Source organism: Mobula hypostoma, chromosome 3 (genome assembly GCF_963921235.1).
Source record: "Mobula hypostoma chromosome 3, sMobHyp1.1, whole genome shotgun sequence".
Taxonomy (NCBI): domain Eukaryota; kingdom Metazoa; phylum Chordata; class Chondrichthyes; order Myliobatiformes; family Myliobatidae; genus Mobula; species Mobula hypostoma.
The window spans coordinates 192371785-192393998 of NC_086099.1; the positions used below are offsets into that span (position 1 = coordinate 192371785).

Consider the following 22214-nt stretch of genomic DNA (forward strand, 5'->3'; position numbering starts at 1 on the left):
CCCTGTAGATATAGTGAACTATAATCTTATTTTATAACTAAAGATGCCACGCGTTACTTTCATTGGCATCTATTGCAGGGAAGCATTTCCACGGCTCACTTGCTCTGCTGAATTGTGATATTTCGTACATTGCGCTACCTTGTTATAGTCTTGCACCTTTTCTGTGACTGTAACACTTTATTCTGCAGTCTGATTTTGTTTTCTCTTGTACTACCTCAATGCACTATTGTAATGAAATGGTCTGCATGGAAGATTATCACTGTACCTCAGCGCATGAAATAATCATAAATGAATTGAATTCCAACATATTCTGCTGATATTCCCACCCAAAAAAAATCTAAGCAATATTACAAGATATTGTACTAAATGATCTATGTGAAATGTTATCACTGTTTTTCGACAGTCCCTGCCCACTTACACTGGGGAATGATTCCACAATGGAGTCAATTACCCCACTGCATGGTAACCACAAATCTACCTCATGATTCCAGGCAGTTTATTCTATCCTGAAAGTATAAACTAGCGACTACTTTTTTGTGGTCGTTGAGCAGGGCACAACCCCATCTTCGTCATCCTGGCCTGGTACTGCAGCCACTGGATTGGACCAGGAAAATTATGCCCTTTAAATCAACTGTACAAGGATTGATAACATTAGGCCTTGTTTATCTGGAGATTATCACATTGATGGATATGGGATTAACTGGATCCTTCACAGAAGAACAATTAAAATTCCATATGCATGTAATCAGCCAGGGAATAGGATTTGTGTTATTTGTTTAACACACCATCGCAAGGGAAACTTCTAATCCTGGAGAAAATCAAATTCCATCCTTCTTTTCCACATGTATGCATTACCTTGAGTATCAAGGGTTCCATCTCTTCCAAACCCATATGATTATCAAAGGAAGCCAAAAGAAACTCAAAAACATCCCAGCTAATCTCTTGGAAATATATCCTCTACACCCCCCACCCTCCCCCCACCCCCACCAAGAGACCAAATACTTGTCCAGGAGATAACTCTGGCTCTGATTAACAGGGTGTCTGATGAACGGTCTTGGCCCAAAACATCGACTATTTATTCCTCTCCAAAGAAGCTGCCTGACCTTCTGAGTTCTTCCAGAATTCTTGTGTGTTACCAGCATCTGCAGAATCTCTTGTGTTTCCTCTGGCTCTGATGGTTCCCTTTCTTTATTCACTATTCAAGCTGCTCAGATCTAAGTGCCCTTGAGAGAGTTTTGTTATGTGGCCTTCGTGAATCACTGCAGCCTTTTTAATTTGATAGCCGTTGCACAGCTGAATGGCTTGCTTGGCTGGAATCACTTGCAGGCAGGCAGGGATGATAAATTCAGTGAACCAACTGGATTAAGGCAACCTGATTGTTTCATGGAAAAGACTTGTTTTTTTATAATTTCAAGTAATAGTGATTTTTGGAAGGTTTGCTAGGCCTGGGAGGAGTGACACAGCAGTCTGTCCATCTCGGACTTTGCTTAAAAATGGTAGTGAATATGCTGTGAGAAGGAAGATGGCAATGCGCACTTATGTGTGACTTTGGACTTGCCGTCATTCAATCTCTGCTGGAAAATGGAGCCACAAAGATCAAAGCAGTCTGGATACCTCTGCCCTTGCTGGCTGGTGTGTGTGAAGCTGAATGCATAGAAATCTCTTTGATAATACTTAGAGGCATTGAACGTGAAGTCAGTTTTCCAAGTATTGCCTTTGGTTCATCGACCCACGGAAACAGCTTTATTGGAATAAATGTACTTTTGCTGTGTATGTGACTTGTGCCAATAGAACTGACTCTGAATTCCCCCTCCCCCCCCGCCCCCATTTACTGGGATTTTCTCTTTAACCTGGAAGGTCTGTTGTTCTGGTTTCCCCTGCTTCTTTGGCTGTAAGAAGGTTATTAGTAACTCTAATCAGTTGGTCTGACAGTCAGCACAAGTATTGTTCTCAGCATCTGCATTTGTGTGCTTTTTCCCTTTCCATGTTTCACACACTGTTTCCAGTTGAAAGGATAGGGAGCAGTCACTTTGCTCCAACGAGTTGCTAAGGCAATCTCAGAATCTCTCTATTATCAATGGAAATTGGCTATTTTGCTGTGCTGGCCATCAAATACCTATCGATACTAAACACAATGGTCATCCCATCATCAACCTCATGCCGTGAGAGTACCACGTCCACCACCTATTCAGTGATAACTCTCTAGTTGTAGACACATTCCTCACCAGCCATGTCCATCATAACTTTGTGTAGCTTAGTCAGATCTCCCCTCAGCATCTCCACCCCAAAGAAACAAAACAACTTACACAGTCCCCCCTCTTAACTGAACTGCTTCAATCCAGGCAGCATACACATGAATGCTCTCTGCACTGTCTCATCTTTAATCACATCCAGACCGTGCTGTGGTAACCAGAACTATATGCAATACATTGTTTGTTGCATAACCAGTGTTTTATAGAGATATACTATAATCTCCTTCATCTTAATTTTGTGCCCCAGCTAATGAAGGGAAGTATTCAGTATGCTATTTAATCCACCTTGTGTACCTTTTCTGCTCCTTTTAGGGATGCTTGGACATGTATACCAAGGGCCCTCTGTTTCTTAATGATCCTACCATTCTTTGTGTATGTCCTAATCTATAAATTCTCCCACAAAATCTTACACCTGCCGTGCTTCTTATCTTACCAATGGATCAATATAGTTTAGTAGTGAAAATTAATCTCTTCACTACACACACCAGCAATTTTCATGTTGTAATTAAAATTACTCAACATGCCTACTACTTTCATTCATATATTATAACAAATAGCAAGGATCCCTCAACCAGTCCCTATAGCACACCTCAGGTGAAAGGCATTCATTCACAAAATTATTCCTTCACCATCACCCTCCGCTTCCCATCACCAGTTTCCCAAATTGCCATGAATCCCATAGGTTCTTAACCTTTGGACCAGTCTGATCACATTGGGACCCTAGACTAAGACCTCACCAAAGTCTATAGAGAATTTATTAACATGCTACTCCCATCAACACAATTCAATACTCAATGAAATTAGACAAGGTTAACTTAGAGTCTTTACAAAGCCCTGCTGACCATCTATGACTTCTCCAACTGCCAAGTAATCTGGATTTTTTCCGTTTGTTTCTCAATCATAGCTGGCAGACCTATGGGTAACCTGGCTGATCGCTACTGTCACACACGTGTGCATACATGTACTTACGCATCTCACAGTAAACTCAACTCTGACTTTGACCAGACTGTCCTTCTTGAACAGAACAACCACATTTGCTGACCTCAAGCCATTTGGCTGCAATAATGTGGCCAGTGATTATGGGAATATCTCTGTCAGAGCCACAGCAATCTCCTCCCTTGTTTTCCACTCATCTCATGGGTCCTGGAGATTTATGCACCTCTAAGCTGACTAAGACATCCAATACAACCTCTTTTCTTCAGTCAGTCCTAAGAGAGGCTGTGCAGAATAGTACCACATTCTTTTAATATGAACTCAGGTAATGTTGATTAGGTATATTGCAATTATATGCAATACATTTTCAAAGGTTTTGAAAGGACTGGAGCATTTCAAGGCATCTAATCTGCACATGTTTGGCCTTACTCTGACAAATGGGTGTAATGTCTAATAGTGTTTTATTCTATCTTCAGTGATAGAAATCCAGAAGATGGCAGCTGTTGCCTCTTTGCTTTTGATGAGTGTTGTAAAATGTCACCGAATAGTGTTTATTTAGGTGTCTGTTCAAATGTACCTATTGGTGTGAGTGAAAGTGAAATAGGAATCCATAATCTACTTTTCTCCACCATTCCAGTTTGTGGCCTGCCTGAATCCAAATAAAGCTATTATGCACATTACAGCCTTCAAAACAAACTACGTTTTAATATACAACCCTCTGAAGCTTTCAGTTGTTGACCTATGCCAAACTACAGCCCAGTCATAGCAGGATTGCTTTCTTTCGGGGATTTGAACCAGGGTTGTCTTCCAGCAGCATTTTATCTGATTGTAATTTGTACACCTCATCAGACTGCCAGCAAGAGAGCGAGATCAGAGGCAGGTTCATGTGTCTGCCGAGTGGAACACGTGAGTCTGCAGATGCTGGGGGATGCGTCTGTAGATATGGCAATGTAACTCAGAAAATGCATCTGCACATCTCTTTTAATGGCAGCAGGTAAACTCCTTCAATATCAGCCTTCATCCTGCTCTGTGTTTGCAATTTTAAGAACAGCAATAGAGAAAGCAATTGAAGATGATGCAGATACTGGAATAGACTGCAAATTTTTATTTGATTTATTTCAGACATCCCACCCTGCAAAAAACCCATTTCAGGGAGGTAGCACCCCCACCCCCTGCAACCCCATAACCCCATATCTCCTCCACCCTGGGTTGACCTCCAAGGGTGTCTGTAATACTTCGTTTAGTGATTTTTGTCTAATCTGTAAACCAAGTTGGGTATAAGCAGAAAATGTGACATTAAAATATGTACTTATATTATCATGTTTATTCTATTACAATTTTAAGCAAGTCTACAGGGAGTTTGGCCTCATCACGTAGGACATCAATAGTGTAGCTCCTTAGCAGCCAGCCAGCTAGTTTAAATAATGTTAGCTATGCTAATGAGTGAATGACACCTGTTAAACTCACCTCAACATGTTTTTTACATTTTAACCCGCCATGGGCAATAGAAAAGTCACTGTTGCAAACAGTGCAGCGAGCAACCCTGTCATTATTTTTGAGGTCGACTGTAAGGCCCGCCCACAGAGAGAACTCATAGGTCTCCCTTCGTGCTAAGTAGACCTATCAGGATGCTCGCTCTCCCTCTCCCTCTCAAAAAAATCAATTTCCGGGATATTGTATATAATTTCCGGGTGTCAGGGAGCCGCTATCAATATGCGGAAGACCCCCGGAACTTCCGGGAGAGGTGGGATGTCTGTTTATTTTGAGATACAACGCAGAACAGGCCCTTCCAGCCCAACAAGCCGCATTGCCCAGCAACGCACCTATTTAACCTGGCAAAATCGAGGGACAATTTACAATGACTAACCAGTACGTCTTTGGCCTGTGGGAGGAAACCAGTGCTCCCAGTGGAAACCCACGTGTTCACATTCTTCCGAATGTATAAACTCCTTCTAGACGACGTTGATGCCCCGAATTGTAATAACGTCTTGCTAACTACTAGACAGTGGTTGATGATGTGAAGATCTCTCATAGCCACTTATGTTTTTTTGTCCATATTTAAAGCTAATCCTGTGTTTTCCAACAGCAAGCTGACTGTATCATTACAAGATTCTAACTTGTATTAAGCACCATCTCAGCTCATTAATAAGATGCAGTTGGTCCACTTTTTCAATAGCATTAATTGAAGTGCTGAGTGCCCAGCAAAGCAATCGAAGGCCAGTGAACAGCCACTATCAATGAGTAGCAGCCTACTGTTAATGGAAGGGGAAAAATCTGGGATTATTATGAACAGAATGACAAATGAATAAAAGGATACTTTTGAATATAGAACATCAATGTACAGAGCAGGCCCTTTGGTCCTCGATATTGTGCAAACCTTATAAGCTACTCTAAGATCAATCGAACTCTTCCCTCCCACATAGCCCTCCATGTTTCTGTCATCCATGTGCCTACCTAAGAGTATCTGAAATGACTTAAATGTATCTGCCTCTGCCACCATTCTTGCCAAGGCGTTTCACAAATCCACAACTCTTTGGGTAAAAAACCTACCTCTGTCATCCCCCCATGCACTTTCCTCCAACCACCTTAAAATTATCCCTCCTTCGTATTCGTCATTTCTGTCCCAGGAAAATGTCTACGGCTATCTGCTTAAGTTATGCCTCTTATCATCTTGTACACCTCTATCAAGTCACTTCTCATTCTCCTTCACTCCAGAGAGAAAAGCCCTGGCTTGTTCAACCTATTGTCATAAAATAAGACTGAAGTTAAATTAATATCCTGAGGAGTGTAATAAGCAAAGATTCGGTGGGGGAGTGGGCTTGTTACTTGAGAAGTGGTTAAGCAGACCAGGTCTATATTCTTGAGAGGAATGGGAGGCAATTTCATTGAAATATCCTTAACGTTATTAAAGTGCTTGACTCGGTGGATATTTCCTCTAAATAGGGTGTTTAGAGCTAGGAGTCACAGCTTCAAAATCAAGATTCGCTCAAGACTGAGAGAAATAAAAGTTGTTTGCTCTGACAGAAGAGAATCCTTGGAAATCTGTACCCAAAATGGCTGTGGAGCATTTGTTATGGAATATGTTCAGGACAGATATCAATAGATGTTTGACTGAGGGAAACTGAAGGATACTGGGTCTAGTGCATGAGGATAGGTATATGGACAGGAATGGAATGGAGGGTTATGGGCCAAGTGCAGGTCGGTGGGACTAGGTGAGAGTAAGCGTTCGGCATGGACTAGAAGGGCCGAGATAGCCTGTTTCTGTGCTGTAATTGTTATGTGGTTATATAATAGCAACCTGATAAAAGCTTAGCCAAGATCTGAATGAACAGAGGATCAGACACTTGGGAACAAATGCCCTACTACTGCTTACACGCATTTCTCATGTTCTTATGTTATCAGCATGAGCACAGAGCAGTATCTCCATCCTCCCACAAACGTGATGTTGACTTTTCCCCTTGTACCAAATCAGTGCAATGATGTAATGAGATGATCTGTACGGATAGTATGCAAGCAAAGTTTTATTCACTATACCTTGGTACATGTGACAATAATAAACCAATTTTGGCCAATTTATTTTATTTTCCTTTATCTCACATTTTTTGTGTCAGTCATAAAAAAAAATCAATTGACCAATATGTCTCTAGTTATCCATTCTCTGTAAAAAAAAAATGATTTGCTGATTTTACTCCCAAGTTTCCTTTTAAGATTAAATCCTTTACTTTCAGGTTTTCCCAATAGAGGAAACAGACTATGGAATTTGTTAGCCTTGCAAACTCAACAGAATACAAACCAAGTTTGGTGAATAGGCACTGTAATCCTTCAAAACCAATACATCATCCTGAAGATCAGAATCCAAACCTAATCTCATGAGTGGTGGAGCAGGCACGAGGGTCTTCTGCTTCTATTTCATGTGAACATGACTATTATAATGGAAGAGAGTGATAAAAACTACAGAAGAAGCATTAGTTAACTTTAAGATCCATGAAATTGAAGGGAGCCTCAGGAAATGGTTGGAGAATCTGCTTGCTTGTACAAGCCAGTGAGCCAGGATTATAAGGATGTTCATTTATTCATGCAGTTTGTCAAGAAGCAGGCCTCGAGAATAGTGTTGGAGATTAACATTATAAGACCATAAGACATAGGAGCAGAATTAGGCCATTTGGCCCATTGAGTCTGCTCCGCCATTCAATCATGGCTGATCCTCGTTTTTTTTCCTCTCCTCAGCTCCACTCCCTTGCCCTCTCCCCTTAACATTTAATGCCCTGACCAATCAAGAACCTATCAATCTCCACCTTAAATATATCCAACAACCTGGCCTCCACAGCTACCTTTGGCTAAAGGAATTTCTCTGCAACTTTGTTTTAAATGGATGCCCCATCATCCTAAGGCTGTGCCATCTTGTCCTCAAATCCCCCACCATGGGAAACATGGCCTTTCAACATTCAAAGGGTTTCAAAGAATTTCAAACCTTTCATTCCCAGAATCATCATTGTGAACCTCCTCTGAACTCTCTCCAATGCCAGCACATCTTTTTTTAGATAAGCAGCCGAAAACTGTTCACAGTACTCAAGGTGAGGCCCTACCAGTGCCTTACAAAGCGTCAGCATTGCCTCACTGCTCTTGTATTCTAGACCTCTTGAAATGAATGCTAACATTGCATTTGCCTTCCTCACCACCAACTCAACCTGCAAGTTGACCTTTAGGGTGTTCTGCACAAGGACTCCCAAGTTCCTTTGCATCTCAGATTTTTGGATTTTCTTCCTGTTTAAAAAATAGTCTGCACACTTACAGTATATCTTCTACGAAAGCGCATGACCACGCATTTTCCAACGTTGTATTTCATTAACCAATTACTTGCCCATTCTCCTAATCTGTCTAAGTCCTTCTACAGCCTTCCTGTTTCCTCAACATTACCCACCCCTCCACCAATCTTTGTATCATGTGCAAACTTGGTAACAAAGCCAACTATTCCAACATCTAAACCATTGATATACAGCATAAAAAGAAGCAGTCTTTATCAGGTGAGGCAGTCAATCTCAGAGATAAGAATGGCAGATGGAAATGCTGGTAGATAAATGAACTGAACATGGGGATTTGGACTTGATGGCTCTACATTATTTACACACTGCAGTTATGTACTACAGTTAGATATCACAGGAATACAGTACTCAATTTCAGGCATCTTATTTTATAAGTTAACAGTAGATCTACAATGGAATCAATAGGAAAATGGTTCCATTGGAAGAGAGGCCTCAGCACACGAACAACAGCTGGGATAGTACAGTTTTGTGTCATTTCTATGATGTTAATAAATTAGATAATGAACTTTCTGTAGCCTTGAGCAACACAATCTTGGCTGCTGTGCAGACCATTACCTATACTTGACCTGACACCTCTAAAATCGGAGAAAACAGCTTTTGGTGTGACACAACCTTCTGTTCCACCAAGGTTACGTTGCCCCCGATACTAACTCACTGGAAGCAGATTCAACTTCATCTTGACATACATCTGGATTTCAAATTCTACTCCATGACTTTCCCAACAACTTTCACACAACTGTGTTACTTTCTCTGCCTGGATTGTGCTCTGCTTCCATTTGTTATGGTTTCATTCTGAACTCTGTTTTAAGTTACCAGGTGTGTGATTCATAGGGGTTACTGAAACACATTTGGTAAAAAGATAATAGTCTACTCAACACTATAAGAATACAATGGAATTATTTGAAATATGTGAAAACTCACTTTAGTACACAGACCCCACCCTTCCACAGTCAAAATGGAGTATATAGGACTTTATAATCTCCTGTGTATAATATCCACATGATTTCTCAACAATGGGGCAGATCATTCTTTCTAATAGCACACTGATTTTCTAAACTATGCACTTGCTAAGCATGCTTAATTCATTTGTGCATGGGTATCACAATTTCTGAAATCTCTCCTGGGCTTTGTAAGGTGCACCTGCATTGGAACACCAGAAGTGTGCAGTTTTGCGGGTGAAGCACTCTTGCAAGACCTATTTGCACACCTGCCACCTGTTCAAGGTCATGCAGCTGAAGAGTTATCACAGTTAATCACTACCTGCTCTTATCCTCTTAGACCTGTTTTCATTCCAGCAAGATAGTTGGTCAGATCCTGTTTAAAAAGATGGTAATCAGCACAAGTGAGATGTTCTCACCGAAAACGTTTCATGCCATCCTGGCACCAGCTGAATGGTTGCAAAAACTCGTGATGCTGGATGAAGCATTTTAAAATCCTCACAGACCTAGTGTACATATTAGCAATCGGATAGCAAGTGGTTGGGGAAGTTGGCACTGGCTTCGCTCTATTTATACTTTGTCTTCTGTTGTTTGTGAGTGAGCACTTGATATTCAGTGATAATAAAGGTAAATACTGTATATAATTTAGCACCACATTGAATATTCATGTGAGTCATTGTTTTCAGTGATGAGCCAGGTTAAATCTAATTATAGGAGCAGATTTACTGATGAATCTAGTGCTACGTGCATAGCTCTCAAAACAACCAAATACAAGGTTGTCATCATTAGTGCAGCAGCAAAAATTTTACTGAGAGTTAAATGAGTTTATTTTCCTTTCCTCGATCTTTTATGAATATGCACAAAAGGTTGTAATTTCACATTTATCATGAAGTGCTTTGAACGGGTGCTAATACCACATATCAAAATCTCCATCCCTGTCACATAGAACTCACACCAATCTGTGTCCACTCTACGACAAGACTCATTCTTTATCCTTAAAAGGTCCATAATTATTGGTATTAATATATTAATCAATGCTAATCCCTGCTCAGAAACTACCATGGCGTGAGACACGAGAGAATATTTTAGAAGATTTGTGCATTAGCTCTCAAAAAAGTTCGCCACTCCTAGCTTATAGGGAAAGCAGAATCTACTTTAAAGCTCTTTACTCACCATCAATAACCCATTTGTATTTCAATGGTGGATATTCTACAGGATTATAAACTGAATTTATCTTTTGTCTTTGATTTATAATTTCTCCATTATGAACAAATTCACATCTGTAAATTTCTCTTCATGGAGCGGGCAAAGTTAAAATGAGAGGCTGGTGGCTCTGTGGTAACTCCCTCTCAGCAAGTGTATAGACCAGCAGTTAGAATTCACACTCACATGCTTTGCTGAAGGCACACAAGACAGGTGGTGGTAGGGGGGGGGTTATTCTGAATCTAGGTCAATGACCAGTGGTCTGCTAGGATCAGTATTGGGACCCACAGTGATTGCAATGTAAATTAATGATTTGGATGAAAATGGACTTTTATGATTGCATATGACATGAAAATTGGTGGAGCTGTGGATATCAAAGTAGGTTATCAAATGCCACAGCAGGATTTAAAACAATAGAAAATCTGGGCACAGAAACAAGGAGGAATCACTAAGGACTGTTACCACCCCAGTACATACCTTCTTCTCATTACTACCATCAGGGAGGAGGTGCAGGGGCACGATGACACATATTCAGCATTTTAGAAACAGCTACTTTCCATCCACCACCAGGTTTATGAACTGTTCATGACACTACCTCATTACTCTATTGTTTAATTATTCATATCAGGCAATGATAATAAACCAATGTGTGAGGTGATGCATTTCGGGGGTGTTTCAAATGCAGGGAAATCCTGGAGTGCCAGGCCATAAGTGGAAGTGCTAAAGTCACTGGAGCATGGACGCAAAAAATTCTGTTGCATCAGTTCCCAAAATGGAAATAAATTCTGAAGAACTAGTCTAATCTTGTCTGAGGAATATTAGCAATCATAAGGTCTGCTTATCATCAGTGAAAATGAAACGGAAATCTGGCACAAGTGCAGGTGATCCAGCAGACAGTGAAGGTTCAATCAGATGAAATCACACTTGCCCTCAGAAAAGGATCTCATAAGACTGTCATTACAAAAGAAGGTATTAGGACACATCTAACTGACTGAATTATTGAGGGTATCATCACATTTCAAGCTATTTTTAAAACAATAGTGCACACACATATATTTCAGCTGAACAAATAGAAAAACATCCTTTGGATAAATATTAGTGTGATCCTATACAGGCGGAAGCTCCATCCATGAGGGAACTTGAATAAAGAGATATAATTTTACAAATTACTTTCAATGATTTCCAAAACAGTTTACTATGAATAGAGTGTGATCGCTCTGTTCATATTCATTGTTTGGGGAATTTCAGTGCTGGAGGACATGTTACATATGGGAATAACAGGACGTACCAGGTTGCGTCCCATGTGGAAGACTCAGTCGTGAAGTCATCACAAGCCTCACTAATGACTAACCGTCTTGGATTACTGCCAGCCAGAGCCACAGGTTCCTTTGCCTCCGTATCCCGCATGAGACCTGCTGCAACATAGCCCCACCACAGGCCTTTCGGACGGGCCTCAATAGGCCATGTCCTTCTCCATGTCGGAGCACAGCTCACTGCCAGGAATACATTCCCATCAGGTCATCCAGAGGAGCTGCACTGCACTGCAGTTGGGCTCAGAACACGAGTGGAGGTGGACACAGAGAAACCAGACCTTCTCTCCTCAGGCCAGGGAGACTGCCATTTACATGAAGTTCCATCTGTGTAAGAGTGAAACCAGCCAGGGCTTGCTCTCTTTTCCCTGCTGCAATCAGGAAGAAGGTACAGGAGCCTTTGGTCCCACACCGCCAGGTTCAGGAACAGTTATTATCGAAGTATCTGTATATCACCATATACCACCTTGAGATTAATTTTCTTGCAGGCACTTACAGGAAAATAAAGAAATAGAATAAATTTGCAGAAAGTTCAAAGTAAATTTTAGTATCAAAGTACATATATGTCACCACACACAACACCGAGATTAATTTCCCTTTGGCCATACTCAGCAAATTTATAGAATAGTAACTATGAAAGATCAGCCAGAGTGCAGAAGACAACAAACTGTGCAATTGCAGATACAAATAAATAGCAATAAATAAAAAGAACATGAAACAAAAAGACAAACAGTCTTTAAAGTGAGATTATTGGTTGTGGGAACATCTCAATGGATGGGCAAGTGAGTGTAGTTAACCCCCAATTCCCCATATTTTTAGTTAACTAGGTTATTTATAGTTAAAAAACTGTAAATAACAAAGACTGGCAAACAACCAACGTGCAAAAGAAGACAAATCATGCAAATAATAAAGAAAAAAATGTAAATAAATAGTACAGAGAACGTGAGTTGTAGAGTCCAGGAAAGTGAGTCCGTAAGTTGTGGAGTCAGTTGCCTCACTTTCCCTTGTACAACTTCCAATAGATGTATTACTGTAATGTGTAACGGTTACTGTGCAATGCCAGCAAGTATTAACAGCTATTGTGAATGTTACAGCCCAGTTCCTGTGTTCAAGGACTACAGCAGCTGCTGTGTTCATTTCCTACCGAGAGCAGTCTTGTAATCAACAGGAACCGTCAAGCCGGCTCTTGCTGACCGGGAGCTTGTGCACACAAAGTGACCCTCCTGCTTTCTGAACACACATCTCATGCGCTTTAATCTCTCAGCTACTTAACGCCAAACAAACAGCTGTGCCCAGTTATTTCCTTCTGCGTTGCACTGACGCAAGTGTTCTTGATTCTGGACACCTGAGGCCAGCTACGTGAATTTAGCAGCGTGCGATCTCCGAAGCTGTGGAATTATTCTGCAGTGTCCGGTGACCGCTGTAGAAGCCTCAGGGAAGTGGCACTAAACCTGGCGAATGAGATTTGCCCGAGTGGCTGATGGATAATGAAGATGTGCTTCAGGGGATGTGAATTTAAAGTTCAAAGTAAATTTACTTTGAACGCTCACATCCCCTGAGGCCTAATGTGAGAGAGTGAAAGTCTGCCTTGGGCTGGGCAATAAATCTGGTGAAGTCATTTCAGCTGCCCGTCAGATTCATCTCCACTGAAATCAGTTGACCTGCATATGTAACACTGAGTATTTGCCCAAGAATAGGTTAGAGCCAGCATAGTTCCACTTAGCCCTTTCTGAACAGAGCATTAGGACAGTCACTCAGCTTTCACCAGACCTGCTAGCTCACCTGCTTTTGCACTTAGGAATCCATTTAGCTACGCTTCAGCTGAAGGATAAACCCACAGGACATCCTGCTTTTGTTGACAATGTCTGCAAGCCCAATTTCCCAGGAACTTGTTCAGGACAACTTTCTTGCTTACGTCACTGGTTTCGAAAGGCAGAAATCACTTTGGATTTACCCTTGGAAACTTTTTCCAAGATCCACACTAGAAAATCTATTCAATACCCACCCTCCCCTTCCCCAACACCAGACTAATATTGAAATGCATCTCCCAAAATTACAAAATCTACAAGCAAGTTTAACTTTCTGCTGTCTTTACTTTAGCCTTATTTACAGCAACTTGTGTCAAGCGGAATGAGGAATATCTCCCTTTGACAGAATTGGCCTTTGTTTTTCCATTGCAAGTATCAACCATCGGCTTCTGGATCACCCAAATCTTGTGATGTATGACTTAACCTCAGGATCATGGACTCCAGCTCTAGTTTCTCTCTAAACCATTCCCACTGTATAATTATCACCCCTGGGCCTACATCGCTGATCTCCCTCATAAATACAGTAGTAGCATGGGACCCCCTTGTCAGAAGGATTGTGTTGCTTTAGGTATGAGACCCACGGCGGGACATCACCCCCGTCTGAGCTGAGTGGGTTCTATTTCTCTGCTTCAACCTACTGTCATAGTAGTTGAGCAGTGAATCAATTAGCTAGCTATCCAGATCATTCGAAGTGACCACATAATCTGACTGATATTATTGCTAATCGTGTTTGGATGGCTGTAGAACTGTAAATTAAAACAAGTTTTTACACTCATGAAGCAGTAAGCTCAACATCAGGTTAGCACCATTTTCCGTTCATAAACGGAGAAGGAATTACACAAAGTTTCTTCTGTTACCTTATTGAGTGCAAATGAAAATCATTTCTCTTTCCATAATAAGGTTGGCTGTACTCCAGAGGTAAACGGATTATTCACACTTGAGTTGAAATTGACCCCTACTGCATCAGGCTATGATTTCTGAAGTTATTAAAAAAAAACTTAAAGTGGTAGACTGTGCAGTGAAGCTTAATTGCAGTGGATCAGAGGCAAGAATAGCTCGGCTAAAGTGTGCAGCGTTTTGGAATATGCCCAAAGCATGAAACTTATGAAAGAAAAAGAACAATTTCAGATTCCAAAACGATTTAGAATAAGCATTTGAAAGCTGAAATTTGATCAGATATAATATGCAGGTTGTCAACTGTGTGCAAATCTTGGGGTGTGTGTGTTCGCATTTAGCTGCGCGTTTTGTGTGTATCTGTGAAAAGCATTCAGAAAGCCGAGGTCAGCTTGATTACTTAGGCTACTTCCTGACGTACTCGTCAGTCTCACTTCATGTGGTTTTTCACTTTTTGTTTTATAAATGTAATTATCATAAAGTATTACAGTGATTAATGAGGAGAATCATTGTGCCCGTCTCCATTTATGAAAGAGCAGAAATCTGGCAACTTAAAGTGAGAGAACTGAGTGAAGTGTGAAGTTGTGTGCACTGGATGGATTCAGTATATTCATCTTTAACTGGGTAATGAAGTGGGCCAGACCGTATTCCAGTCTGTCCTCACACTGATTCGCTGTGGCACCCATAAGTACCATTGCGCCAGTGGCCTCCAATCCCTGGTCTTCCATGGGGCAGAGTGGCTGAGAATGGTGACCAGGCTTTTAAGAACACTTCTAAGGGACTTTTAAAAGAATATTACATAAAAACCGAATAAGTGTAAAAAAAAGATACATTTATTTAAAAAAAAGCTTAAACTAATGAAGAGTCTGGCACAGAGTAAAGTAGTGGGATTAGCTGCACTGCTTCTCCAACCCCTTAACTTAGTACAGTTCAGAAGAGCTTCAGGGATCCACAGTCTGAACTCCAGCAAGCTGAACCCTAGAGCTGAAACAAACTACTGGAGGAACTCTAAGAACAAGGCGCTTCAGTAGAGGCAAAGGGGTAGTTGAGATTCCAGGTCAAAACCCTGCATCGGGATTCAAACCGAAATGTTGACTATCCCTTTGCCTCTGTAGATGCTGCTTGACCTGCTGAGCTCCTCCAGCAGATGGATTTTAGCTCCAGGTCCCAGTGCCTGCTGTATCTTATTTCCCTCCATGCTGAACTTTGAAAATGGGAGGCTGGCTGGAGCCCACTCCTGATGAGATACACTTATACTAAATGCATTCCTAATTTGTTTATGGGACAGGACAGGAGAGCTGCTGGCATGACCAATATTTATCATCCATCATTTATTCCCTTGAGAAAACATTGCAGTCCGATGAGGTAACATTAGGAATTAGGACTGGCACTATTTTGAGCTGTACTTTAGTTGATTTTTATACACATTGAAACAATCTATAATTGAAATTATGCACAATAGATTTTCAGAACAGAGGCGAATCACCACAAATGCTCTCCCGCAAACGTCGGAAGGAAATGTCCACATCACACGATTTGTACCAGCAGGCCACCCTCCAGAGCACCATATAACATCAAAAGATGTAAGCATTCTGCAGGTTGCTCGGGATTCGAAAATGGACGTGGACTTGGAAAAAAAGCTTGTGTTTCCCCCAGACATTGTGGCTACAACACTCCGGCCAGACATGGTCCTGTGGTCCACAACAGCCAAGCTGGCATATGTTGTGGAATTGACAGTACCATGAGGAGATGGTGTCGAAGAAGCTTATGAGAGGAAGAGCAAGTACCCTGAACTGGCAACTGAGGCTGCCCGGAATGGCTGGAAGACCAAGATTTTCCCTGTAGAAGTGGGATGCAGGGGATTCGTTGCTACATCTACGACCAGTCTATTGAAGAAGATGGGGGTGAGGGGGTCACTCCCTCCAACAAGCAATCAAGTCCTTGTCAAATGCAGCAGAAGAAAGCAGAAATTAGATTTGGATTAAAAGGAAAGACAACAACTGGGCTGAAAGATGAAGACAGGAGGGTATGGAACTGAGGGGGGTGTATCTGGGACACCAGGTAGCACCGTTGAGCCCTCTGGAGATGTCATGGGCTTATCAACGAAACGTCAAAGAAGGAGGGTGCCCACCTGATGACCCCAATGACGTACCTACCCTCCCTCCTTGTCACCACTCCAAGCCCACTGCCACATTGAGAGTGCCGATTTACCATAGGGATTGAAACATCAAGTCCTAGTAGCTCTACAATCAGCTAGTTTTCAAAAATGTTGGTATTTAAGTGGCTTTTCATTTCACTAGATTATCTTCATTGTAACAGTGACCAGGTTTCAAAATTGTTTCATTTGTTGAAAGCACATTGAGGCGTCATAAAACTACACAAGTGTCTTGGTAGACAAAACATGTATTGTACATTTCAAAGAAGAGTACCCATTGGGCCAAATAGCCTTGTTCTCAGTGCATACTGTCCTTCCTTCTGACAACTCTATCTGTTGGCATTAGACTCAATGCATAAGTTGCTGTACCCATGACATTGCTTAGTCATTTCACTAATAGATCAGCAGACTCTACTAAGGGTTGCATTGAAAGCACTTACACCATGAAAGAAAAGACTAAACCCAGAGATTATTCATTTGAAACTTGGATTAGGGCCTCAGCTGATCTCCTGATAATGTTAGCTGTTATTATCAACAAAATTAATCAGTGTGCTTATGCCTTGGAGTGAATAAGCTGACAGAATTTTATCCAGTACATCAGGATGTTCCAAATACAAAATCTTCAGGATCATAGCGCCAGGCAATGAACCTGGTCAGGTGACAGATTTCTCAGTGGGTGACAGTTCAGACACAATGACACCAACTCCCTGACCTTTGCCATGGCCTCGGACAGCATAGGGGTAAAGAGCTTTGTTAGAGACAGATACATTAGAGATATTTAAGAGACCCTTAGATAGGCACTTGAATGAAGGAAGAGTAGCATGCTGTGCAGGAGAGAAGAGATTGATTAATCTTGGACACGAGAAGATCTGCAGATGCTGGAAATCCAAAGCAACACACACAAAAATGCAGGAGGAACTCAGAAGGCCAGGTAGCATCTATGGAAATCTGTGGAAGTCTTTGGCACAGGCAACCGTGCAGGCCAATTCTTTATGTATATTTAAGGCAGAGATTGATAGATTCTTGACTGGTCAGGGCATGAAGGGATACGGGGAAAAGTTTGGAGATTAGAAGTGAGAGGAAATCAGCCATGATGAAATGGCAGAGCAGACTCAATGGGCCAAATGGCCTAATTCTGTTCCTATATCTCATGGTCTTATACTGGAAACTCAACATTTCGGGCTGAAAAAAAGATTGGCACTACATCATAGGCTAAAGGAACTGTGCTGGGCTGTACAGTTATATGTTTTATGTTCTATGTTCTAAAGTGTCACAGCACAGAATCAGACCTTTCGATCCACTGTATCTAGTATACACAGTACCCCAAAAAAGTTAGATGAGCTGTAGTGCATTTAAACATTGCCAGGTACAATGTTGTGGACATCAGAGTCATGGCTGAAAGAAGATCACAGCTGGAAACTAAATAGGATGCACAACCCATTGAAAAGACAGGCAGATAGGCAGAGAAGTTGGGATGACTCTGTCAGTAAAAAATGAAATCAAATCTTTAGCAAGAAGTAATATTGAATCAGAAGGTGTAGAATCCTTGTAGATACAGTTAAGAAACTGTAAGGGTAAAAAGAACCTTATAGAAGTTACTGTATAAATTGGCCTCTCAATAGTAGGGAGGTTGTAGGGTACAAATTACTACAGGAGATAGAAAAAGCATGAAAGAAAGGCAATGTTATATTGGTCATTGAAATTTAAATATGCAGGTAGACTGGGAAAATTAGTTTCACACTGAATCCCAAGAGAAGGAATTTGTAGAATGCCTACTAGATATCTTTTTAGAGGAGATTTTGGTCAAGCTCATTAGGGAAAAATCAACTATAGATTAGGCGTTGTGTAATGAACCAAATTTGAATAGGGAGCTTAAGGTAAAGGAACACTTAGGAGACAGTGATCATGATATGATAGAATTCACCCTGCAGATTCAGAGGGAGAAGCTAAAATCAGATGTATCAATATTACAGTTGATTAAAGGTAACTATAGACACATGAGAGAAGAGCTAGTCAAAGTTGATTGGACGGGGACATTAACAGGGATGATAGTAGAACAGCAAAGGCAGAAGTTTCTGGGAGTCACAGACTAATTTCATTCCAAAGAAGAAGTATTGTAAAGAAATGACGAGGTATCTGTACCTGACAAGGGAAGGCAAAGACTGCATGAAAACAAAAGACTGGGCACATAATATTGCAAAAAAAATAGTGTAAAGCTATAGAATTGGGAAGCTTTGAAAACCAACAACAGGCAACTAAAAACACAATAGGGGTAAAGAAAAGAATACCAAAGTTTTTTTTCAGATCTATAAAGGGTAAAAGAGACATGAGAGGGATATTGAACTGCTGGAAGATGATGCTGGAGAAGCAGTCATAGAGAACAAATAAATTGTGAATTAAGTGCAGGAGAATGAGGGGAGATTTAAAGAAGTAGACAAAATTATGAGGGGTATAGATAGGATGAATGCATGTAGACCTTTTCCTTTCAAGTTGGGTGAGACTAGAACTAGAGCTCGTAGTTTAAGGTGAAAAGTGAAATAGTTAAAGGGAAATTTAAGGGGAACAACCTCACTCTGAGGGTGGAGCAAGTGTGGTATGTTCTGCCAATGGAAATGGTAAATGCAGGTTCAATTGTAACACTTAAGAGAAGTTTGTATAGGTACGTGGATGAGAGAGAGATGGAAAGCTATGTTCTGGGTGCAGGTAGGTGGGACTAGGCAGAAAGCCAAACTGACACAGACTGGATGGGCTGAATGACCAGCCATGAATATTTTTTAAAAATTACTGAATCTGTAAATCAGAAATAATAACAGAAGCCCTAAGAAGTCACCTGTGGAAAAAAAAATTGTTAAAAGTTTCAGCTCCAGAATCCTTCATCAGAACTGGGGAAGAGAGAGCAACAAGTTCGTATTTTTTGAGGCAGAAAAGGCCGCCATGAAATGGATAGAAGGAAGGGAATATTCTTGATAGAGTAATTCCAAATGGGTTAATGAAAGCAGGTATGCATTATGCTTATTTAACTGTGTAAAGTGGTGTTAAAAGCGAGGCTGTGGGACATGCCCAGCACCAGACTATACATAAGAATAACTGAGCTAAAATGATGACAAGCAAAAATGGCCAGTTCTGATGCAGACAGAAAGGAAGAGTGGGTTATTTAAAGTTATAGAACTAAATTTTGAGTCCAGAAGGTGGCAACACACCCAGAAGGAAGAAAGGGTGTTGTTGCTTAAGCTTCCCAGGGCTGGAGGGCAGAGACAAATATGTCAGAGTGGGAATGGGACCATGGATTAAAGTGCCAGGCACCAGAAAGCTCAGGGTCACTCTCCAAAGCCATTGCCCAGTACGTGTTTGGCTTCTCCAAAGTAGAGGAGATCACATTGTGAAAACCAAATGCAATGCACTAGATTAGAGAAAGTGCAGATGACTGTTTATGTCCTTGGATGGTGGGAAGGGAAGAGGTGAAATGATAGGTGCTTAATCCCCTGTGGTTGCATGGGACATTGCCATGAGGTAAGAAGTGGTTGGTGAGGAGTACAGAGTGATCTATTCAAAATACTGAAAGGGGAGGGAAGGAATATGTGTCTAGTTGGCACTGGTGGAAGTTGTTAAGGAAAACTGATTGAATGTGGTGGCTGCTGGAAAAAGAACAGCAAAATTCTGTCCTTGCTCTGCCCAGAAGGAGAAGCTGTAAGAGCAGAGATGTGGGAATTACTGAGATGTGACTAAGAGCTCTGTCCATTATGATAGAGGGGAAGCTACAGTTAGGTAAGAACCATGAATACAGCTGTTAACTACATCTCATCTATTTCCCAGTCTGGTAAACCTTCGCTCCCTCTATAGAAAGAATGTCTTTTTTCCACAATATTCTAAATGTAGTCTCACCAAGATCCTATAGTATTGTATTCAGCTATTCCTACATTTGTACTTGTATGTCCTTACACCACCTTTTCTCCTGTTTTTTTTTAACAGGTTTCTTGCACTTTTCAATGGCTGTAATTTTGCCCATAAAACGTCATATAACCATATAACTATATAACAATTACAGCACAGAATCAGGCCATCTCAGCCCTTCTAGCCCATGCCGAATGCCTACTCTCACCTAGTCCCACCGACCTGCACTCAGCCCATAACCCTCCATTCCTTTCCTGTCCATATATCTATCCAATTTAACTTTAAATGACAATATCGAGCCTGCCTCCACCGCTTCTACTGGAAGCTCGTTCCACATAGCTACCACTGTCTGAGTAAAGAAGTTCCCCCTTGTGTTACCCCAAACTTTTGCCCCCTAACTCTCGACCCACGTCCTCTTGTTTGAATCTCCCCTACTCTCAACGGAAAAAGCCTATCCACGTCAACTCCATCTATCCCCCTCATAATTTTAAATACCTCTATCAAGTCCCCCCTCAACCTTCTATGCTCCAAAGAATAAAAACACAACTTGTTCAACCTTTCTCTGTAACTTAGGTGCTGAAACCCAGGTAACATTCTAATAAATCTTCTCTGTACTCTTTCTATTTTGTTGACACCTTTCCTGTAATTCGGTGACCAGAACTGTACACAATACTCCAAATTTGGCCTTACCAATGCCTTGTACAGTTTTAACATTACATCCCAACTCCTATACTCAATGCTCTGATTTATAAGGCCAGCATACCAAAAGCTTTCTTCACCACCCTATCCACATGAGATTCCACCTTCAGGGAACTACGCACCATTATTCCTAGATCCCTCTGTTCTTCTGCATTCTTCAATGCCCTACCATTTACCATGTATGTCCTATTTTGATTAGTCCTACCAAAATGTAGCACCTCACATTTATCAGCATTAAAATCCATCTGCCATCTTTCAGCCCAGTCTTCTCACTGGCCTCAATCTCTCTGCAAGCTTTGAAAGCCGACTTCATTATCCACAACACCACCTATCTTAGTATCATCTGCATCATTACTAATCCAATTTACAACCCATCATCCAGATCATTAATGTATGTGACAAACAACATTGGACCCAGTACAGATCACTGAGGCACACCACTAGTCACCGGCCTCCAACCTAACAAACAGTTATCCACCACTACTCACTGGCGTCTCCCATCCAGCCACAGTTGAATCCATTTTACTACTTCAATATTAATACCTAACAACTGAATCTTCCTAACTAACCTTCCGTGTGGAACCTTGTCATAGCCTTACTGAAGTCCATATAGACAACATCCACCGCTTTACCCTCGTCAAATTTCCTAGTAACCTCTTCAAAAAATTTAATAAGATTTGTCAAACATGACCTTCCACACACAAATCCATGTTGACTGTTACTAATCAGACCCTGTCTATCCAGATAATTATATATACCATCTCTAAGAATACTTTCCATTAATTTACCCACCACTGACATCAAACTTACAGGCCAATAATTGCTAGGTTTACTCTTAGAACCCTTTTTAAACAATGGAACAACATGAGCAATACGCCAATCCTCTGGCACCATCCCCGTTTCTAATGACATTTGAAATATTTCTGTCAGAGCCCCTGCTATTTCTACACTAACTTCCGTCAAGGTCCTTGGGAATATCCTGTCAGGACCCGGAGACTTATCCACTTTTATATTCCTTAAAAGTGCCAATACTTCCTCTTCTTTAATCATCATAGTTTCCATAACTTTCCTACCTGTTTCCCTTACCTTACACAATTCAATATCCTTCTCCTTCGTGAATACCGAAGAAAAGAAATTGTTCAAAATCTCCCCCATCTCTTTCGGTCCCACACATAGCTGACAACTCTGATTCTCTAAGGGACCAATTTTACCCCTCACTATCCTTTTTCTACTAATATAACTGTAGAAACCCTTTGGATTTATTTTCACCTTACTTGCCAAAGCAACCTCATATCTTCTTTGAGCTTT

General features: G+C 41.1%; 1 protein-coding gene across 3 annotated transcripts in view; it reads left to right on the forward strand.

Annotated features, from left to right (window-relative positions):
* jcada (junctional cadherin 5 associated a) overlaps positions 1-22214 on the forward strand; it is a 200657-nt gene that overhangs the window by 25801 nt on the left and 152642 nt on the right. The gene's annotated exons all lie outside the window — the stretch shown is intronic.